This window comes from Pangasianodon hypophthalmus, chromosome 9, assembly GCF_027358585.1.
Source record: "Pangasianodon hypophthalmus isolate fPanHyp1 chromosome 9, fPanHyp1.pri, whole genome shotgun sequence".
Lineage (NCBI taxonomy): Eukaryota > Metazoa > Chordata > Actinopteri > Siluriformes > Pangasiidae > Pangasianodon > Pangasianodon hypophthalmus.
The window spans coordinates 21,010,658-21,032,824 of NC_069718.1; the positions used below are offsets into that span (position 1 = coordinate 21,010,658).

The 22,167-nt window shown below is 38.2% G+C and overlaps 1 protein-coding gene across 14 annotated transcripts in view; it reads right to left on the reverse strand.

Annotated features, from left to right (window-relative positions):
* The window catches only part of nrcama (neuronal cell adhesion molecule a), an 80,697-nt gene that overhangs the window by 55,730 nt on the left and 2,800 nt on the right, over positions 1-22,167 (reverse strand). The gene's annotated exons all lie outside the window — the stretch shown is intronic.

Consider the following 22,167-nt stretch of genomic DNA (forward strand, 5'->3'; position numbering starts at 1 on the left):
TAGTAATTCTTTCAAAAAATACTGAACAATGGCATTACATGTGACTTCTGAAAACAGTGTTATATACATCACTGTAATGAACTGATTAGGACAACGGCTGTATTTGTCAAAAGACCCCATGTAAGCACATCATTTGACAAATGGCTCAAAAGGTTAGTGGTGTTTCTGATCCTCTGCAATGTTATTGTGCAGTTGAGTGTGATTCCTAAAATAATGATCTCATCATGGCAATTACGTATAATTTTAGACAAGAAAATAGCTCTTCGCACATATCCCTTACATTAAATTGTAAAGAGGGCAAAAATGTGATTTGCGGATGAACTCACTTGAGAGTGACCTGGAAAATACATTCATACTGAGATGTTTCTAGTTGCTAACACATCATTACCATGGCAGCAGCAGAGAGAGAACAAAATGTCATCAAGTGGGAGACTCTGAATCATTAACGACCCAGTTACTCTCACTCAATGTCAAATATAACAAGAGTGTGTGGGGCGATATGAGGCTTTGGTGACTACGGACATTACACACACTGTTCTCTCAGGCTTGGTCAGAGCTATGGACCAGGGAATGCCTGGTCATTTCTGCAGCTGCCCACACACACATACACACACATTGAGCACAAGCTCAATTCAGAAGTACTGTAAGTATGTCCACCAGAGAATAACTCCAATACCATAGATGTTCTAGCTGTGTGAAAACTGTGACAGGGTCAGCTTCTGTTGGTGTAGCAAAAATCACTACGCAACTGGTCTATTCACAGCACAGAATATGGCTTGTACAAAGGCATAGACATAAAACAAACACACACAAGCACAAATTCATACATGCCCACAGAGACAGAAAGCACACCTGCAGACTCACATCAAATTCAAACATACCAGAGCCTTAATATAAACATTTCCCTCACCTTTTTTTCTCTTTCTTTGAGATCAGTGCCAGCTGGATTTCACCCACGCTGTTCATTATTCCTGTGAGCCTGAGAGTTCCTGTGCAGCCACCACAAGTAGATGAGCTGATTCTTTACAAGTGAAGTGGTCTTCAGTCTTATCAACAAAGGGGCCGTTGTGGCTGCAGGTTTTCAGCACAACCAAGCACAACTGATTTCACTTGTTTAAATAATCTTGATCTTCAAACAACAGTTAGGTGTGTCTCCTGTTTGGTTAGAATGAAAACCTGCGGCCACACCGGCCTTTTGTAGGTATAACTAAAGACCCTTGCACTAGTCACAAAAACCTAACTTACAAAGCCTCAGAATTCTCAGGATGGGTATGTAGGCTGGGCATTTAATTGTGAAATTTAAAAAGACAAAACGAAGCATTCATAGACTTCATTTTGTTAGTAGGATTATTTCTGCTTCTGACAGACAAGAACAGAAAGATGGATATCATGATTCATACATTGTATTCACTGTATTTTTTCTTGCTACCTTTTCTAGTTTGTCTATTCTTCTGTTCTTGCTTGGCCTGAGTGTTTAGCAACATGTAAGATGTACCAGCTGTGATTATTTGCTCTTAGTTTTCATTTCTGTTTTCTAGTTCCTATGTCTGGTCTAGTTCTTACTCTTACAGTTTTTATCTGGTTTTGACAGCTATGTATGTCGGTATTCTGATCATAGCTATGCCCTTAATAACTAAGTCTGTTTCTGTTTGAACCCCAGTCATGGATTATGATTCCTCAAATAACCCTAAATAACCACTTCTTCCTGAACCCACTTGTTACAAAATGCCATGGGACAACAGCAGCTTGTAACTTTTCTGATGCAGCATCGATCCAGTGTCTTTCTACATGCAGTAAAGCACAGGACCAACTCTAACTCCACTAACTCTGCTAACCAGACATATTTGCAGTATATCTGGCTGAGTCTTCAACGCCAGGGCAAACATGGTAGAGGCTTCAGACTCACTTACGTACAAGTCTCCTAACTTGCTGGCCTTCGAGTTCCCAGACTCACTAACCTTCTTCACAGTGAATGCTGTCAGATGGGACTCGCCCTCAGCACACACTACGGTTTCTGTTATGGACTCTCACCCTGTAACACCCTATAATAATGTTCACAACCTAGTGTGTCTATTAACACACTTAGTTCAGCTGTTAGTCCTGGTTTAACTTTAGCCTCTGTTCAGTCCACTGTCTCTATCTCTGTTCCATCTTCTGTCTTCTTTGTCTTGACCTTCTCCAGTCTCTGGGTCAGCCTAGCTTCCTTCCTCTGTGTTTGTTCCAAACCCTAATCCAGTCCTCGTCTCTGCCTATGGTCTTGTCTCAGTCTGTGTCCTTGGTCAAAATTCACACACCCAATCTCTCTTTTTTCTACTCTAGATCCTGGCTTAAGCCTCACCATAAGCCATGCAATATCACTGCAAGTACTGGCTCCCAGTTGCCTTTTAGTTGTGCACTTCGAGATCCACAAATTAGGGGGCCTCTGAGGACACAGATCATTGATATGCCCTCGAAAAACTCTGTCTGCCCGTGTTGTGACTCCAGCCATGAACTTCAGATACGAGTAATAATAAATGTGCTTTAAGAAAGCACTTATATTCTGAACCAGTGCATTACAGTGGACATACAAAGATTGATTTTGCAGGTGGAATAAACAAACAAATAAAAGGAAAAGGACAAGAGATTGGTACTGGTATGGGCATGGGTGGGTACTGGGCTTAACTAACTGTTCCTTTTTTAATCCATGACAGTAATCTACTAGGCTGAATGATACTACCTATGTACACACATACATGGACAGACAAATAAAATTGCTGTTTATGGGTTAAAAAAAAAAATGTAATGCATGTGACGCATTTCATTAGTATGTTTATGTGTGTCAATGGCAATGCAGTACACACAGGCATACAAACACACACATTCATCAGTATGAGGCTCCTTAGTCCAGGTTCTACAACCAGGTCAAGGGCTCTCATCCCAACTATTTTCCTGGCAGCCTCCTTGGCAACACACCTCTGAGCCAAGGATGACACATAAGGACATAGTACACTGGTATGAACATCCCTGTTTCGGCTCACATAAAGATAGAGGGGTCTCCTTGGCACCCCTTTAATGCTATACAGAATAGAATCTTAAAAGAAATTATCATTTTGATGAATGATTTTCCACACACCTAATGGTTTTATTGTAAATATATCCTAGAACTACGATTTAGAAAAGAAACCTCTCTTCCTCTGTCTCATACTTCTCTGAATGTGCTTGAGTAGGTGGGAATGAATGTTTAGGTCCAGGGCTGATGTAGTATACAGTGCTGTACAGTCCTGTTCTGACTTTGCTTTTCACTGCTTCTTGTCTATAGGGCCAGAAAGAATATGAGTAACAAGATAAAAATAAAAATGATGTGAGTAGTAGGAAATACATTTAGATGGAAAATGGGAACAGGTAAAAAGAAAGCTATAGATACTAGGTTGTTATCTGTATTAAATAATGCAAGGAGACACTTTTAAGAGTAGAATGAGAGCAAAGATAAGCAGATAAGCAGCAGCTTTGCCTGAACCTATACAGTGGCAGACAGATGATCTAAAATGTAATTATGTAAGTCCTACTTCACCCCTGCTAACCTCCAAGGGCGGTGACTATCACTGTCTTGGGCACATGCACATGCATACCAAGATCTACCGAAAAAGTCACAAAGTGATGTATGACACAGAATTTGCAATAAACTCTATTGTTATACAGCCATCTTTCCATTTTGTTCTTCTTACCTCATGTGCACATACAGTTTTTGGATGTACTCGGGTCTCCAAAGCTGGTGATAGTGTCCTATCACCTGTCCTTTCTTTGGCCACAGTACTTTTTTGAGTCCATTCAGAACTCTGTGGCTTCTAACTATAGTTCCCTCAATAGCTTGCTACCCTTGTTATCTATCAATCACCACACTTAAACCCAGAGTTGCTGCCCAAGGTCATATCACCCAGTTATGTAGCCAATCAACTGACCTTGGAGCATTCCATAAAGGGGAACCTGCAGAAAGTTTCTTCTTGCATACAGTATGCACCTTATGGTGCTATGTCAACTGAATGGTGACTATTCAATCCTGTTCATCTGTCATGGAGAAAAAAACACACAGGAGGGGCCCCTGTCTTAACAAAGACTGGGACACTGGGAGATGCAAATCATCACTATGGCCCATAGGTGGGCTGAGTGCCCAGCCACTACTGTGGCATGCCACACTACAAGGAACATCCTCTCCTTATGGACAACACTTAAACCTGTCCCACTCCAGGATGGCTAGGCTGCTGCTAGCTTGGCGTCACCATGCGCCTCCTCCAGGCCCTAGAGGTTCACTGCTCCCAGTGGTGTGAGTGAAGCTGACAACACCTTTCCAGTCAGGCAGTTGGTTCCTCACGGCATTACGACATATGTCATCCAGGGGAGAAACAGAATGCTAGTTATGTATATAACTGTGGTTCTATAAATATATCTGACAACCATCATGGTTCCCTGTTGTTTAGAATGAGAGTTGTTCCACTGGGAACACAGCAAGAAGATTCCAGGCAATGATGGCTGTATGACAATGGTATTTTTTGCAAATGCTATGTCATATGTAACTTTGTGGCTTTGACATAATGTGCTCATCTAGACCAGCAGATGTTCTGGTGTCTCACACTTGTTAGACTTTAAGTTAAATTGCATTTAGAATTTAAATCAGTCAGTAACCACTTTCTAATACAAAAGCTTCATCAGACATGTTGATCGGAAGTGTCCTGAATATTTGGGGCCCACAATCCTACTCTAAAGTATGCTGCAGAAAATCAATATACCTGAAGCCCAGTGAAAAAGAAGGATCCAGCCTCTATTATTTTTAGAACTGTTAAAACAAATCCTCCCTGGCAATCCTCTATAGCATTTCACATAAGCATCCACCAGGCTTTTTTATGCTCCTTGTTTAACCCTTTTCCCTCCCAGCTTATTATTCAGTACTGTGAATTATTCTACAGTAGATACGAGCAGGAAGAATGTAAGTTTGAACCCAGCAATAGGCCTTGTGAGGTTAAGGGTTTAAAATGGCCCACACATCACATATCAAAACTGAGTGGAGAGTAGTACCACTAGGCCTGATTCGTACAAACAAGTATTAGCTGTGCAAATTGTTAATCAAACCAAAATGAAAAAAAGGAAATGCATTTAATAATAAACTATGAACCCTACATGAATATTTGAAAACCATGTCATGCCAAATGAGTGGAGTACTTAATTAGCTTTTCACACTAACTCTAAGTCCTTATTGGTGTGAAGCCCCACAGCTATCAGTGTAATATGTCATTTTTCCCTTCAGGAGATTTCATGTATTTGTCCATAGCCTTTGCTCCTGTAGACCCAATTTACCTTCATCCTGCCTGTGAAAAGGACATGTAACCATAAGATGGAGAATGGATGGGAAATCTGAAAACACAGGCAATAAATCATTCACTAGACAAGCACCTGAGCATGTTTTTAAAAACATGGTTTGGTTAAACCAAAAGGAGCTGACCCTTATTGGATTCTCCATGGCAAAAATAAATCCAATTAAGAGTTTGGCGCCTTGAGTCAGACTCATCAGGATTACACATCCCCCAAACACTAAAGTCAGAGCAGCGAGAGCAAGATAAATCTATTTTACTAATGATTCAAATATGGCTGTGTCTACTTTACCTGTAACTTAGCTTCCTTTATTACTTCACTGCCAAGAGCTTTGCCAAACTGGTGGATGGCAGTGTTGCTAATAGTCCTTACTTAACATTGAAGTTCATAAGTTATAAGGAAGATGTGTTGTGAAGGGGTAGGGATGCAAATCTATGACTTGATTGTTGACCTGCACAGCCAATTTTACATTTTTACATACTGTGTTAACCTAATTTACCTTTGCAGACTCATACAAACACCCCGAAAGGTATTAACCCATTGTGTTTGGTCTGTTACTTGACTGTTTTTAACCACATAGGTATGCAGATGTAATTGGCTTAAATCCTGGTCTAAAACTGCTCCCATAGCTAAAACATGTTTTTGAGGATAATACTTGGTATGTTAGGCAAGCTAGACTGAAACTGCAAAGCAATGTGACTAAAACAGACAATAAGTGGTGTTTGTGTTGAGTTAAACCCTTGTCCAGTTTTCATTTGAACTCAGTGAGGGTTCAATACTGTGAATTGTGAATCACTATAGATTCACCCAACTTGCTTCCTACCCACAGCAGACATGGATCGCTCACTTCCTTTTTATATGAGGTGACTGAAATGACTGTCTTGTAGTGTGAATGGGCATTAGGGTTGGGATGTACTTCCCTTTGATCAAGACCGCACATTCTCCCACAGTCTAGACCTCTGATATTAACCTCAGCCCACTACTCTCTGGCTGCTGCCACTGCTACCTACAAACATTTCAAAGCTTCTACATCAAGAGGCTTCACATAAGCTAGAGATTAAGGCTGGAGTCTCTCTGATGTGAGCTCGAGTGGAATAGAAAAGGGCAAAGCATTGAGATCAGTGAAAGCAGTAGTTTATTGCTCAGAACAGTTCTTGTGCTCCAAATGTGTTTCTGTAGATCTCACACAAATGCATATTTATAAAATGTGATATGGCTCCTTTTTTCTAAACTACATGTACAAAGAGCAGTGTACTTGACATATTGTACATTACTTAATAAATCTGGAGAGAAGCACTCTGGGAAATGAATGCTGTTGTAAATGTGTGTGAAATTTGTGAGAAATACATGTAATTCTAAAAATAATCTATACATTACACACACCACCATTAGCAGGCCAGCCAACCCCCAAGAGCAACAACGTGTAGTCCTGCCGGTCCTTTAACAAATCACTTGCCTTGCCTAAGGTAGAAAACTGTAGTGCGCATACATGTACTGGGTTTTCCGGTAACCATAAAAAAAAAACACGTTTTCATTAAGAAGTTGACACGAGCAACGTGTTTAATCACTTTCTAATTACCAGTACCGTTAAAATTATTTGACGCTTCATTGTAGGCCTGTTTATTCTGTTTTTGTTCATTTTCTCTTCGGCCACGGAAGTGCTGTTTTTGACTATTTTTGGCCCATATTTTTCAGTGACATCCCTAATAAAGTTAATTGATATTAACTGATGTAAGTCAAACATATTTTGACACATTTAATTTTACATTTATCTTGACAGAAAGCGAGGGAACATCTTTCAAGTGGGAAAATCAAGACATGTGATTACTAATGTGAGATGGGGAAGGGAGCGGGGCTTCCAGGGGGTCAGTTAATATTAAAGAATTCACAACACCTGCACAAATGTCAATCATTCCAGATACACATGCTGATTGGCTCACCTGCTGTTTTTACTGTGGGAAAATAAAGACTGCTCTTTTTGCATATTTTTGAGTGATAACTCGTCTCAGCATACTCTGATGTTAAAATGCAGAGTTTCTACTCGAAATGAGTAAAGGTTGAGTTAAGGTTTGTTGTTTACCCTTAAGTTAAGGACATCTTTATCAGTTAAATAATCCAGTTAAATAATGAAATTTAAAATGAATACTACTTATTTTGAACACTTCAAAATATACCATTAAAAGAACATGTTTTATTAAGCAGCCTTTTAATGACTTTTGGCTTTATAGACTGCATACCCTGTGAGCAGGAGCAATAATCCTAGCAATAAATGAAAGTGCACATGCAGGCATTCATTTTCCTTTTCCGTCTTTCTTCAGAAATCATGGCTCCCTATGATGTAGCCTTTAGCCATTATTTAATGGTGCTGTTAATCTAATATGTAGACAAAGGTTCAGGTTAGAAGAAGAAAAGCTATGCCTTTAGTCTTAGGGAGACATGCTGTGCCATACTTGGCCTGCTGACAGTGAAATATGGCTCTCTCTTTAATGATGCAAGCAAGCCACTACAGCAACAACAAAAGGTCCAAGAGCCAGTTTTGTTACACTATTGTTATAAAATGTGTAAAAACCCATAAAATGTGACAATAGACATGACACATGTGGATGTTTGTTCCTATTGACCCTAACCTAAACTCTAAACTTTGAGTCAAAGCTATAAATATGAATATGTTCTCAGTCAATGCACCTAGAAGTATCCTGTTCTAATTCATATATTACATAACCAATATAGCTCAAAACACCCATAAGCAAAATCTCACGTCACCTGTAAATAAAATATTTAGATATTGAGCTTTAATTCAGACACACTAAAGCTACAGAGATTCTGCGTTGACTGCACTGTCCCAACCAAAGAGCACTATATCGTTGTATTCAAGCTGATTTGAAAGCTTTTGTCACACGTTTTCAGGATTTTATTGTATATTCTGGCCTTAGTATCAAGATTTTCCCATACAAAATACAGAATCATTTTATCTTTAATGTAATTAGACTTCTGTATCTATTATGTCACATTTTTATTTGTCACATATTCTCAAGTTAGATAAATGGGAGATCTGATGATGCACTAAAAACATAAATCTCCAGTTTATCTACACATATGCACATTAGTGACTTATAAAACTTCTCCAGGAGAAAAGCAGGGCATCACAGAGTGCATGATAGCCTGGAATATATCATTCTATAGTCATAGATAAATGTTTGTGCTAAACATATTTTTGCCAACACAATGTTCCTTCTTGTAGCTAGCAGCAGATATCCAAACTTGAAGAATTCAGCCATTACAAATGTATAATTGATAGGAAAATGCACAGATGAAAGCATTTTCTGGATCAAAAACTCCACTATGATGAAAAATTCTGTCTCATAATAGCATTTTGTCAGCCTTTCTAAAGGTACTTGATTCATATTCATGCGTATAAAACAGTGGACAAAGTAAGGAATATCTTTCTTCTGCACAGAGACTGTATGGATGTGATTGACATGCTGACACCTCTTTTTACTGGAAATCTTGAAGTGTACTTCTTACAGAACAAAAGTCATTTGCTTGCATTAATTCATCAATAATTTATGTCGAGCGAGTACAAATCTTTGCTGTCAAATGTTTAATTGAGCGATGACTGTCTCAGGTTTTATTCAAAACAAAAAGTAATTCAATATACCACTGAAGCCTCTTCAGAATCATCTTATCTTTCCTCATCTGTAAAACAGGCAGTCTTGATTGTGGTGTATTTATTTAATAACAAGAGCCTCATTAAAAGCAAGAACACTGGCTTCACTGGCCTATGAAACACAGTGGTTTACCATATCAACTGGTGCCATAACCACAAAGTACACTATTAATATGAATTTGATTGGAACCCTTTAGGAGGATATTAAGCTCAGGTCCTGGAAAGGCACTGTACTGACAGAGTTTTTCCCATTTTCTTTAAAGGTGCAATAGTAATGTTTTCCTACTATTACAAATAACCTAGAAAAAATGTAGAATGAAATAAAAATAATGGTTTAAACCATGGTTTCAGCACAAGTGTAATATGTGGATTGAGGAAACCAGTTTGAAAAACTACCTTACAGTCTGGAATGCTTGTTTGTGTTTACATGGGTCTCCTGTTAGTCATTTCACTCCACCCCAGCTTAGTCTGAAATCGGTAACCACTCAGCACAGCCAGATAATTAATTAAAAAAAAAATCACACTGTGCTTCGAAAATACTTAATGACAGAAATGCAACAAAACCAGAGTAAACACTGGCAGTGCTTTTCCAAGATGGAGGAATTTATTACTGGTGAAAGAGATGAAGCTGGATGCAGAATCAGCGGACATCTATGTATATGCAGTCTGTGTAAAGCGTTGCTTTATATGAATCAGTTGTGGTGCAGATGTTTTTTTTTTATTACAAATAAAAAGGACAGTGAAGGCACTCTTGACCATCTTCATAAATCATTACGAGTCAAATTTCATGTGTTTATAGTGTTATAACTTGACTTTCAAGAAGCTAAATGACCCATCTTTCAGCTAGCAATGCTAAAATGCTAACAATGCTATTTATATTGTTATAACTTGACTTCCTTTCTAATGCTAACTCTAGTTAGCACGCTAACTCGAGTTGAACTGGGTGCGAAACTTTGTGTACGTGTGGGAACGGGGAGTGGGCTCAAAGAGTAAAAAAAAAATTTTATCTTCTTCAACATATTCAACGTTAAATGGTTATAGACCTAATGTTGACTAATTTTGACAAAACTTGCTTAAGGCACCTTTAAAACTACTGGTGCAAAATATTAAGCAAAATGTATTTTGGTTGGTAGGTAGATGTTACACAGCCCAACCAACCATCACAACCTGTAATAGGGTATTCCCGTAATACTGCTCTCCTAAGACTATCTAGACTGGCATATAGACAGTTGATCACCTTGTCTCTCTTTTTTCTCTCTTTCATTTGAAGTTAATAAGACACACAGTGTAGCTTGTAATGTTACTGATAAACGGCAAATCCCTCTTCCTGCAGCGGAAAACTTATAGGAACAATGATACTTCCAAGTGCTGATGTATAGTATGTCTCCCGCCTTAAATGTTAACTTATTATATAAGTATTATATATATGTGTATATATATATATATATATATATATATGTGTATATATATATATATATATATATATATATATATATATATATATATATATATATATATATACACATACACACACATTCACACAGACACACGCACAAATATATATATAGCTAATTGTTACTCTAGAACGTTAATATAAACCTGTGATTTGCTTTGCAGTCGGCACCATTGTCAGAGCTGCTGTTAAAGAAAATCAATCAACACCTTATGATCAATCAGATTTGAGAATTCAACAGTGTTGTGGTATAATAATCAGATTTTTTAGAATAGGCCTGAGGGGTCAGTGTAGAATAATTGGACTGTTTATCCAGAGTATTATTGTGTTTATTCTCTGTGGAGGCCATCACTTGAGACAACATGAGGCAGAATGAGCACATTAGTTTGTTAAGTGGAGGACTGAGGATACAGTTAAGTGGCTTAATGTCTGATCCTGTTTATTCCTGTCATGCCCAGTACCGCCATCCACTGCCAAATTAAAGTACATCACTCAGCATAAGGCCTAATACACTGGATGAAAATAACACTTGAATTGCAATAGTCATTCCATCACTGAGACACACTAATTATATATTTAATTTTTTTGTTTTTGTTTTTTTTAATGGAAGGTGATTAGACTGTGATTATTAAATTATTAAAGCCACACTGTGTTTGTTTTCTTGAATTCCATCTGAATTACAGTATATATGAGTTATAACAGACTACAAACAACACTGACACAAGCTCAAGTCTATAAGTTAAACAGTTTTGAGTTCATCTTATAGTCATCTGCCTTTTATAGTTAGATTATAGCCTTAAATGTAGTACACAGATATACATTTAATACCACCAGTATTATCACTGTTACTATAATACAATGACAAAAGGTCTATATTATAAATTTATTTTATCATAAACTAACTTAGCTGTGCATTGACTCTCATGTCTTGGTGTTGAATAGATGTCGTGCTGCGATCAGAAGACTGTGGCCCTATTGTATAAGCCCCCAAGTGAAAAGAAGTATACATGGCCTGTAGGACCCAAATGTGGTTCAGGGTCGCATGTCATGGCCAAAGTCTCGCCTTCACAACCCCCCCTCTGTTATTTTCTCTTCTCCAAAGGACAATGCAGTTTTACCATGCCATAAATCAGACTTCCTCATGGCACCTCAGTATAGGGGCATGTCAATGAAAAATTTACCATAAGAAAAGGGGCTAGGCCTGTGCATGCTTGTCGCTGTGTGGGCCTTCCCACAACTCTCGCACAAGTGTTTTGACCTCTCGATTGCAGGGGCTTGGAAATGCACTGTTTGCCTCCCCCTCAATGGCTGGCTCAATTTAAAAGTTATTGTGCTCCCTTTTAATGATTGATCAACATAGACAGGTATTGTGCATTAAGAGGAAGTAGGATTTAGTCAATGTGAAGTGCAGAAAGTTTTCTATGAAAGCAGTCTGAGAGATTACTGTACAGTTGAGACAGGTCAAAGCTGGCATTCTTACAACCTTGAATGTTACTGGCAGATGATATTGAGGAAAAGAAATTTTCTCATTCTTCTACCAAAGCTGAAGAAGCAAGTTCAACTCTACTGAAAATATAAAAGCAATAAATGGTTTGTCTGTTGTTATTTAAGCTTTACTGTATTTCTAAAAAAGCACAGCTGCTCCTCAAAGAATCGTTCAGACTTGTCTGAAAGCTGAAAATCTGCTGTAAGCCCCAAGCATCAACAAGAGCCTGTAATAAAGACAAACAATGAAGTAAACATATGGCATTAAATCAAATTCACCAGTACCTGAATCTACAGTTTATGCTTCAATGAATTCAAAGAGGGAAAAAAAAGCTTGTTGAAAATGATCACTGTCAATCTTTGAAATTTAGGTCTTGAAAATTCAAATTCAAATAAATCTAGAGAAATCAGATTCAATAAATTGAAGCATCAGACAGTTTAGCACCTTCTGTTCATGTGGTTCAGGTTATCAGATTATGATCCTTCAAGAAAAACATTTGGATAATTAGAAAAAAACAAAGAAATGACTGGCACTCAAATCACATAATTCAAACGTTTGAACAGTTAAATAGCTCAAACAAGTCGGTACACAAGCACCCTTGTAGTAGTACTTATCACCAATCATGCTAGGCTAAGGGTTGAGCTCGTACTGATTAACCTTCTTACTCTTGAGCAAAGCCCTTACCTACGAACAACTTTCATTCAAGAACACAATTCCAACTGCTTAACTCCTAAATTAATTTACCCAAAGGCTTGGGCCCCCTTGTTCTTTCATTATCTTCTAAAGACTAGCTGGAGGCTACAGAGCTTTTAGACCAATCAGTGTGACTGAGCAAGCCCTCTCCATGTTTGACTTTTCGTCTAAAACAGGATGTGGGGTCAGTCTGGCCTACATGAGTTCCTCTTTCTTCTCAGCAGCTGATCAATTCTAGCAAGAGGTCTTAGTGGCTTTGCTGCTCTTCAAGATGCTGGATTTGTCTTTACTATTGCACTTAGGGTCAAAGGAGCTGTGATGGTCATTTGAAGAGTTTGGACATTTTTATTATAGGGTCCGAGCTGAGAGGGATTATTTAATTTTACGATGGCAGATGTTTTAGCCACCTGCTGGGATTGCACGGAATTCGCTTGTTTTTTTGTCCTGATCAGTGTGGCTGATAAATTCTCCAATAAACTTTGGCACACAAGTAAATGACTTACTGTATTGGAATATTGTTACACTGTCTTTTATGGGTTTTAAAATAAATTATATCCTGTGAAGAACCAAAGAAATAAGCAAAATGTTCATCTATTACCTGAAAACAAATAATGCCCATACATCTTTTTATTCATCTCCCAATCGCTTTTGAATTCCTCCTCCTCACCACTCTAAACCTTAACGAGATTCGTTCATATCTGATCCGGGATGTTTTAATGATAAAGGAAGGAAGGTCTCAGAGCAGACATGGAGGTTGTATTTTGAGTTTCCGCACTGGGGATGGAGAAGAGAGAGGAAGAGAAAGCTAGGAGTTGTGGATCATTGAGCATATAGCTCACATGTCGCTGAGACCCTGTTACTGTGTATTCAGGCCTGACAAGAGAGAGAAATTTCAAAATGCTCTTTTCTTTTAAACCATCCAGCTGGAGAACATTTTGAGGGCAAAAAAAACTTCCTATGTGCTGCGTCTGTTCTTGGCTTGATGAGTCATTTTCCACATTTATGGTTATCAGAGATATTCATTCATAATAGCTCTACAGTGAGCAGTTTTATGTTATGTGAGTCTAAATGAATATGCTGATTTTGCACAGGAAGACTAAAATTGAGCAATGCATGGAAGCAAATGAATGGAATACTAACAAATAGGTCTGAACTGCAAGTAATATGAAATAAAGACACGTTGGCAGGGTTTATTCCTGTTTTTCTGTTTCTGATTTGAAACATTCAATGCCTTTTACGCACTTATTGTTTATTTTAGCGTTAAATCCTGCTATAGCCTGTTTTCACAATCAACGAGCCTCGTTTATTAATCTTTTAGTAGAGTTGTGTGCAAATGTTTTTGTAGGTCAAACCATGCTAAAAACTCAAGCCAGATTTACAAAAGTTTCAGTATAACACTGAAACACTGGACACTGATTTTCTTTCTACTCATATGCATATATTGATACATGCCCATACATTCCCCATGGCACAGTTGATCTGCATTTACAAAACTCCATAGAAAGCAAAGCTCACAAAGAGCTGAAAATGACAAAATGATGACTAAAACAGTGAAAGAGCACCCGATAACAGATGACGTTAAATCTTCCAGTAATGCAGCTCAGCCATTGCAGTGTGTTGATAACCACAGGCACACAATAACTCTTCTTCTTTTTACAGGGTGCCATTTAATTTGTCCTTAATTTAATGGCTAGTCCTATTTGTCTTAATTTATGGATATATTTTGGATTGCTTTCTTTCACTTCATTAATATGAGACAAGTTTGATGAAATTTTCACTAAATCTGTGTGTGTTTTCATGAATACCACATTTCTTGTGTAAATGCTCCTGTGAACATTTTATGAATAAATTTGTTCCCATCCAGTTTGATAAATGATGACTTGAAGTCATTGCACCATTTCAAGTAATAACCTTATATGAACCACTTGTTTGGGTCTGTATTGTAAAAATCTTTCTGCAAAATCCCACAGAGCCATAGTCCATAAAGAGTCCAGACACTAGCTTAATGGGAATTTGATCAATAATGTGAATCATTTTCAGTCTGAAAGGGAAAGTGCAAACTAACAATGTGCTAGTGCCCTGTGCAGTGCTGTTGTCCTAGAGGGAGAGACTATTTTTATTCAGGAGACAGGAGCTGAAATGTGGATAATCAGTATGCTGGAAGACAAATGGCCTTTCCATTGCACAGAGACACATATCATAGTGGAAGAGTTTTCCTTTCTTTACCTGCACTGTCATGCAGCTTTGATCTGATTTTCTAAACCAGCACTTTATTCATCTGTAATAAACTAATATTGTTTGAGAAATGTGCACAAAGCATTTAGAAATAGATATACTGAGTTATGCTGAACTGTGACTCATTGACTAAATTTAGTATTCAGTTTTGGAATTCAGTTAATAAGCAAAGCACATTATCTCTCTGCAATTAAACACATTATTCAAGCTACTGCATACTTTCTATTGTTTTAATTGCCCCTTAAATAGCTCTTCTTCATTTTTCACAGAGGTTATTTGTAAGCAGGGTGGTCGTTAAAGCTTGTCTGTTTTAACTCACTGATCTTTGCACTTTTTTCACTATGCAAGTCTAAATTAATAAATATATATTTGATAGGCCTTTGTGGTCTGGTTTTCATTCAGCATGCGGACAGCCTCTGCATTGGATTTTGGTCATTAAAGCTGAACAGAATTCAGAAGAGTGCAAATAACAATGATAATAACATGAAGATTGCTCTCTATTGCAAAGGGTATAACTGGCCTTAGATCTACTTAGAACTGGCCCTAGATCCACATCTCTTAGCTACAACATTTTGGTCTGGCATCATGAGACATCACGAGTTCTGGATTCGGTGTAATTTTATTTGGACAACATGAATAAAGGTGGTAGAAATGCACAAATTCTTTACACAAGTCGAAGTGCAAAGACTCTATCTAAGTACAGCTTCAAGTTCTTCACGAGTTGAAGTACAAAAGTACAAACCTAATTAAATATGAAAATACAAGTAAGAATCACAAAACAGAATGACAGCACCTCAAACCACACATTTATTTTGTTTACTGATAAAATCGCTTTTCACCAAGGAATATGTGCCAATATAAACTAAAACTAGCTAACAGCTAAAACTAGAGGTGTTGTTAAAAATAGTTGCTGTCAGTTGCTGACCTGAGATTAGTTTGGCTTGTATAGTTTAATCAGAACTGGGTGCTTAGAACTGAAGTTATAGAAAATACTAATAGAAAATCAGAAAAGCATGCTAATACCTGTTGCCCTAGATGCAGTGAATCTTCCTTTATGAGCTGTAATAAAGAGAACTAAGAGAAAGCCCCCTGAGACTAAGCTGACCTGGCAGAGGCCTCCATCACATCGGCATTAACACGGATTTTAACCTTTAGCCAACCCCCAAAAAGCACATAAAAAAGCTAGCTTATGGAACCTATTGTAAACAGATACATATCAATCCAGTATCTGATAATAATTCATTTTATTAACTATTAACTATGCCTTATGTGACAGGAATTGCTCTAGTGGAATTTGGCTCAGACCAATCTGAATTCATTTGAAACTCTCTGATATTAAATATATGGAGCTGAATATACCGAAGATTGAGTTATAGTGTATTAAATTAATTACTTGTTTCTCTCCTTTTGCACTTATAGCAATTGATAAACTCCTTCATGGACAGCAAACAATGATAGGGTTAGATGAATTATTTTACACATGATAAACCCTTGCTATGAATATCTTGCTGTAAACCTAAGTCATTACTCAATTCCAGAGTTGCAATTGTTATGATGAATAATATCATCATATAATAATTTCATTGTTTATTCAGCTTCGACTTGTACTGATTAATCTACTAGTATCAAAAATGTACAGAAAATACATAAAGAAAATATTGCACCGCTATATTATACTAGTGTCTGATTAATAGTTAAAAAATTAACAGTGTAAAACATGTTTTAACCATTGCTTGCACTGGAACAGCAGAGAAATAACCTGTAATAGAACTGTCAGTGATAGAACAACTCTTTAAACTCTTGAAAGAAAGAAAGAAAGAAAGAAAGAAAGAAAGAAAGAACAAAAGAAAGGAGGTCTCCACAGTGAGGTTTGCATCCCAGTAGTTCAGAGCCTATGATTGCCAAATGGCTGTAAATGAGGAGAGACTGGAGCCTACTACAAATGACTCTTTTGTTCTCTTTTTCATTAAATCTGCATTTGTATAAATATTTTAAAGGGGGTCAAAATATTGTATAAAGTCTTTGCTCCTCATGCCCCAGGCTGCATCTATCCAAATGCCAATTCTATATGTTTTAAGTGGAAATACAGTAACAAAGGAGACTTTTACAACCATTAAGAATTCCTCATTATATAAGTCTCCTTTGTTACTGTATTTCCACTTAAAACATATAGAATTGGCATTTGGATAGATGCAGCCTAGTGAAAATGGTGGCCTAGTCCAATATCACAAATATGGGTCTCACCACATGCTGAGAAAAAAAGCTGCAATTGTCATAGCTGACAGCCTGAATTAGGATCCCAGCTTACATCCCGAGGCTTCATTGTCCTGACACGCTCAATGATTGGACTGTTCGAATGTCTCTTCCCACGTGACTTACTCCCTCTTCCCTTAAGGGTGACTGATAAACAGAGGGTATTTTTGTGCTGTGTTAATTTTATGATTCTAATAGGTTTTTGACCTCAATCTTTTCTAATCAGTTCTAAGCTGAGAGAAAGATTATGAGGATGCGGATTATGCTTTTAAGCAACACACAGTTTAGTGGCATCAGCAGGTCAGCAAGATCAGTATTGTCTTCCATCACATACCAAGAGGCATATTTGTACTACATTTTAACTGCTGATGTGGTATCCATTGAGGTACAAAAAAAAAAAAAAAAAAAACCCAAGAAATCTATCTTATGCTATCACTTATTCTATGCCACTATACACCTATGATAGTATTGGTAGTCTGTAGTGCATTGGAGCAGAAAGGGAGGAAAAAACGACTGATCTCAGGACCACAAAGATCCAAACTGTGATTCTGGCAAGATTAAAACCCCATCAATATTTCAAACTTGCCCCCAGACACACTCACACACATAGAGACTCATATACATAGAGTACATATAGTATGTAAATGTACGACTGTCACTAACAGATAGGACTCCAGGACATTCCCTACAGCACCCCATGCCATCTCGTACCATCTGTAATATGCAAACCTCCCTACTGCTTCAATCTGTCCACTGGCCAAATCTGCATGAGTGCTCTAAACCCACATTATTATTTCTATTATATCTAACTGCATAGTAACATGCTAATGCATAAATCTGACCATAAAAGATATATACAACCATAAAAGATGTGCATAACACAAACTCCAGTCTCTCCAGTACAACAATCATGAATAATAAACAGCACATCACTAAAACCACACTGCTCTTAGTAACCATGTCCTTAAAAGTTGACCCAGAAACAGTTCTCCTACTTTTAGACCTGATCCTGACCCAGATCTCTGTATAAGCTTGTTGAGCTGAAGTGTATAATACATAACACTGTATAATACACAACATGCTTCTCTCAGAATCAACCCTGCAGGAAGTGCTGTCGTGGCCTTTAAGCATTTAGAGTCTTTGTGTTTAATTAGGCTGTTTTTTTTTTGTTTTTTTTGCCTGAGATTTAAACAGAGCTGCTGTTTAAATCTCCTGTTTAAAAAGCAGCATAAGAAGTGAGCTGCTGTATTTGCTGAGCAATTAAACAACACAAGTGGGTCAGGCCTCTACATTGGCAGAAGGATATCGTGTGTGTGTGTGTGTGTGTGTGTGAGTAAAAAGTGGCGGATGTACTTAAGATTATGCAAATGTGCAAATGTGAGGATGTAGGAGAATAGCTCTCAGGTTGTCCTCTCTCTCATACACACACACACACACACACACACAGTCTTTGAAATAGCAAGATCCCATGCTGCGCATATAATAATGTGAACAAAAAAAAAGTTGCCTGACATTCACCCAAACCATGTCACTGTGTTTTTTCTCTTCATCCTTATCCATGCTCTCTCCCTCCATGCACTGTTGTCAAGTAAGTAAAGAACACCTTCGCCTCCCTGACCTCCAACACTGGTCAGCTTTTCTCAAACATCTGTCACCCAGAGGTTGTCTAGAGTGCAGCCAGGCAGCCTGGGAAGCTCAGGAGTGGTTTTGTGATGCGCCTCAGTCCACTCCCCCCTCCCCCCCATTAGCCCCTCTTCACAAGAAAGAGGCAAGAACAAGAGGCCTGCCAGAGGAGCCTGAGAAAACAGAACTCCTTTGTCCATGGCTTCCCGTTTGCCCTTTTCAATGTCCTATTGAGGTACATGATCCTTATACATTTCTCCACTGCTGATCACCCCCATCCTCAAATCAACACCCCAAAAACTACCAACTTAAAACCTACTTTCTCTGGGTGGCAGAGTGACTTTAACAGAGCACAACCAACACAGCAACCTTCACCTTACACACCAACATCGACCTACGGTATCTCTATACTTACAGTATATAACGTCCTGTTAGTGAAGGCAGGACGCAAGTATACTCAGTGTTTGCTTTATTAGTGTGAATCTGAAAATCATAGTCAAAGTCCATAGCGGGGTTCAAACACCGGTACACAGAAACAAGCTAGGATAATCCTTGATCCTAAGCAGGGAACACAAAACTACAAAATAAGGCACTATGGAAACAAGGTTTGGACAATAAATGCATGGAAAGACAAGGAGGAACAGAAACAACAAGGCAGAAATAAGCAAATTTATGAGGGTGAGACACAGAACAGGTGAACACATTAGGGTAATCAACCAATGACAGGACTAGAGCAGAAACAAAAGCATTTTGCAGTATAAACAAAAGCACAAGACAAGAACTTGTCCTGTCATTCTTGGAACCATGCAATGAGCTTATGGAGAAATTTGTGACAACTTATTGGTCTCTGGGTTACATTGATTAGAATAGCAGAAATAATGACTACACACCACTGTCTGAGATTTCAAATATTTTAATAGAGAACTTGCAAAGCATAATCTGTGTTCACAGTCTGAAAGATGGATTCCCTCAAGGTGTTTTCTGAATTTCATTTTCTGAATTTAGAAGTCGTGGACCCATGGACATGGATGATTTTTGGTGGGTGCATTGCTATAAACTCTGGCTTCAGCAAGAGTTAACCTGTAGAGCTGTAACAAGTGGGAAAGAGTGAGAGCTCCATGTGGCTTGTACACTTAGCACCACATGTCTCACTTCAAGAGAAGAGAAGAGAAGAGCTTCCTCTCCAAGACAAACCTATTAAAAGAACTCTTAGAGAAGAGAACAAGCCTCTGTTTGTTCAGGAGCAGTGCAAAACTCTTGTGAGAAGCAGCAATGTGGGGATTTATGTTGAGGGACTACAAAGGATTTGTTTACTAAAACATATCACCTGAGAGCTTCATAACTGATCTCAGATTTGTTTTTTTTTACCAAGATTATCATAGTGTGTTAATAATCAGTAAATCATTTCTTTTATATCCTCTTCTAGTGTTTTTCTGATCCATTTGAGTTCAGCTGTAGAGGCAGATTTTTTGAGTTTGAACTCTCAGAAAAAAACTACTGATCCTTATTAGACTTCCTCATTAGACTTCCAGGATATGTGTGTGTGTTTTTTGTGTCTGTCTGCATGGGTTTCCTCCAATCTCCCAAAAAAAATACGCCAGCAGGTGTACTGGCTATGCTAAAACTCCCCTAGATGTGAGTGGGTGTGTGAATCTGTGTGTGCATGGTGCCCTGCGATGGGCTGGCAACCCATCCAGGGTGTATTCCTGCCTCACACCCAGTATTCCCATAACTACTGTGATCAGCAGTCTTGATTCATGTCCTCAAAATACAGAAAACAACTTTTGTTTATTTGTTATTTTTAAAAATCTATTAAACAAGGCCATGAGAAGTCTCTCTACAGCATTATAACAAATTCCACTTCAGAGAGTCAGTGTGAGAAAGGCTGCTAAAAAATAATATGACGCAATTTGTTTAATTCCTCAGAGGACTTCATTATGATATCACTCAAGCCAACAGCCTATGTGTGCTTGTATGAGCTGCATTGTTCTCTTTTGAAGAGCAGACACTCCACAGCCGGTGACTGGCAGACGGCACAAGGCGCTGATGATTCGCTCTGCTTGGCGGCAGAATAGCCAGCATGCCTCGCCAACCCACAGAGTGGAATAAGTGACATTCATATCCAGCTAGCTAGGCTCTTCCTCCTACGCCATGGTTCTTTCCCATGGGCTCCAAGCCATTTTCAGGGTGGATCTGCGAGATCGCTCACCCTTCAGACAGTGCTGCCTTTGCCATCAGCATCTCTGAGTGATAAACTGCACACGATTAGTCCATTCCTTACTAAACTACACACACACACAAACACACAATCCAACAAAGTGTCTTTTAAGTGCATCTCTATCCATTTGCTTATTTAGTCCATCTGCCAAGCTGGTGATGGACAGTGGTTAGTGAAGGCCTTTAAGGATATAAACACTCCAAATTTCAAAGTAACGGTGAAATCAATTCACAGTGACATTTTCTAGAATGAAACGTTTCTTAATTCTACATCTAAGAAAGTCTGATGTCTTCCCTTCATTTTGTGACAGCTGACGTTAATAGAAGTCACAGTTGTCTAAAACATTTCAAAAGCAGCTGATGAAAAAGCCCTGTGTCTTTGCTGAAAGCCAGTAGACAATAGCACGTCGCTCATCATTTACACTGTATTAATTGGGTGATTTGACCCAGTCATGGAATGCAGTGTGGTGAGTGTGTGGAGTGTGTTTGGGTGGGCAGAGTGTGTGTCAGGGGTCCCTCCATGAATGAAAAACTGACTCGAGAAGACAAATAGGGGGAGGGTGGGAATGTTTTTTTCAGAGAAGTGATTGTTTGGCTGAAGAATTATCGTCTGAGAAAAATACCAAGGCTTTGACGTGAACCACTTAGCGTAAAAAAGCCAATGAAGCACGAGATATTTATGACACCTGTGGTTATTGATTAACATTTTGTTTGTTTAAAAAATGTGTGTGTGTGTGTGTATATATATATATATATATATATATATATATATATATGTATGTATGTATACAGTGTATATATATATCATATAACAATCATGCAGCTATCTCATCATGTGGCAGCAGCCCAGTGCAAATAATCATGCAAATACAGGTCAAGAGCTTCACATCAAACTTCACATCAAACTTCAGAATGGGGAAAAAATATGATCTCAATGACTTTGATTGTAGCATGGGTGTTATTTTATTTGGATGTTACATTATTTTCGCAACATTCTGTATACTAGGAGATCAGCAGTTTCAGAGTCAAATCAACCCTTCTGGTACCATCAACCATGCCACGATCAGAGTCACAGAGATCACACTTTTTCTTCATTTTGATGTTTGATGTGAACATTAACTGAAGCTTTATTTATTTAATTGGCCAGCTTGCCTGCTCCGTTTAACTAAATTATGATTAAATAAATGTTTTATTTGT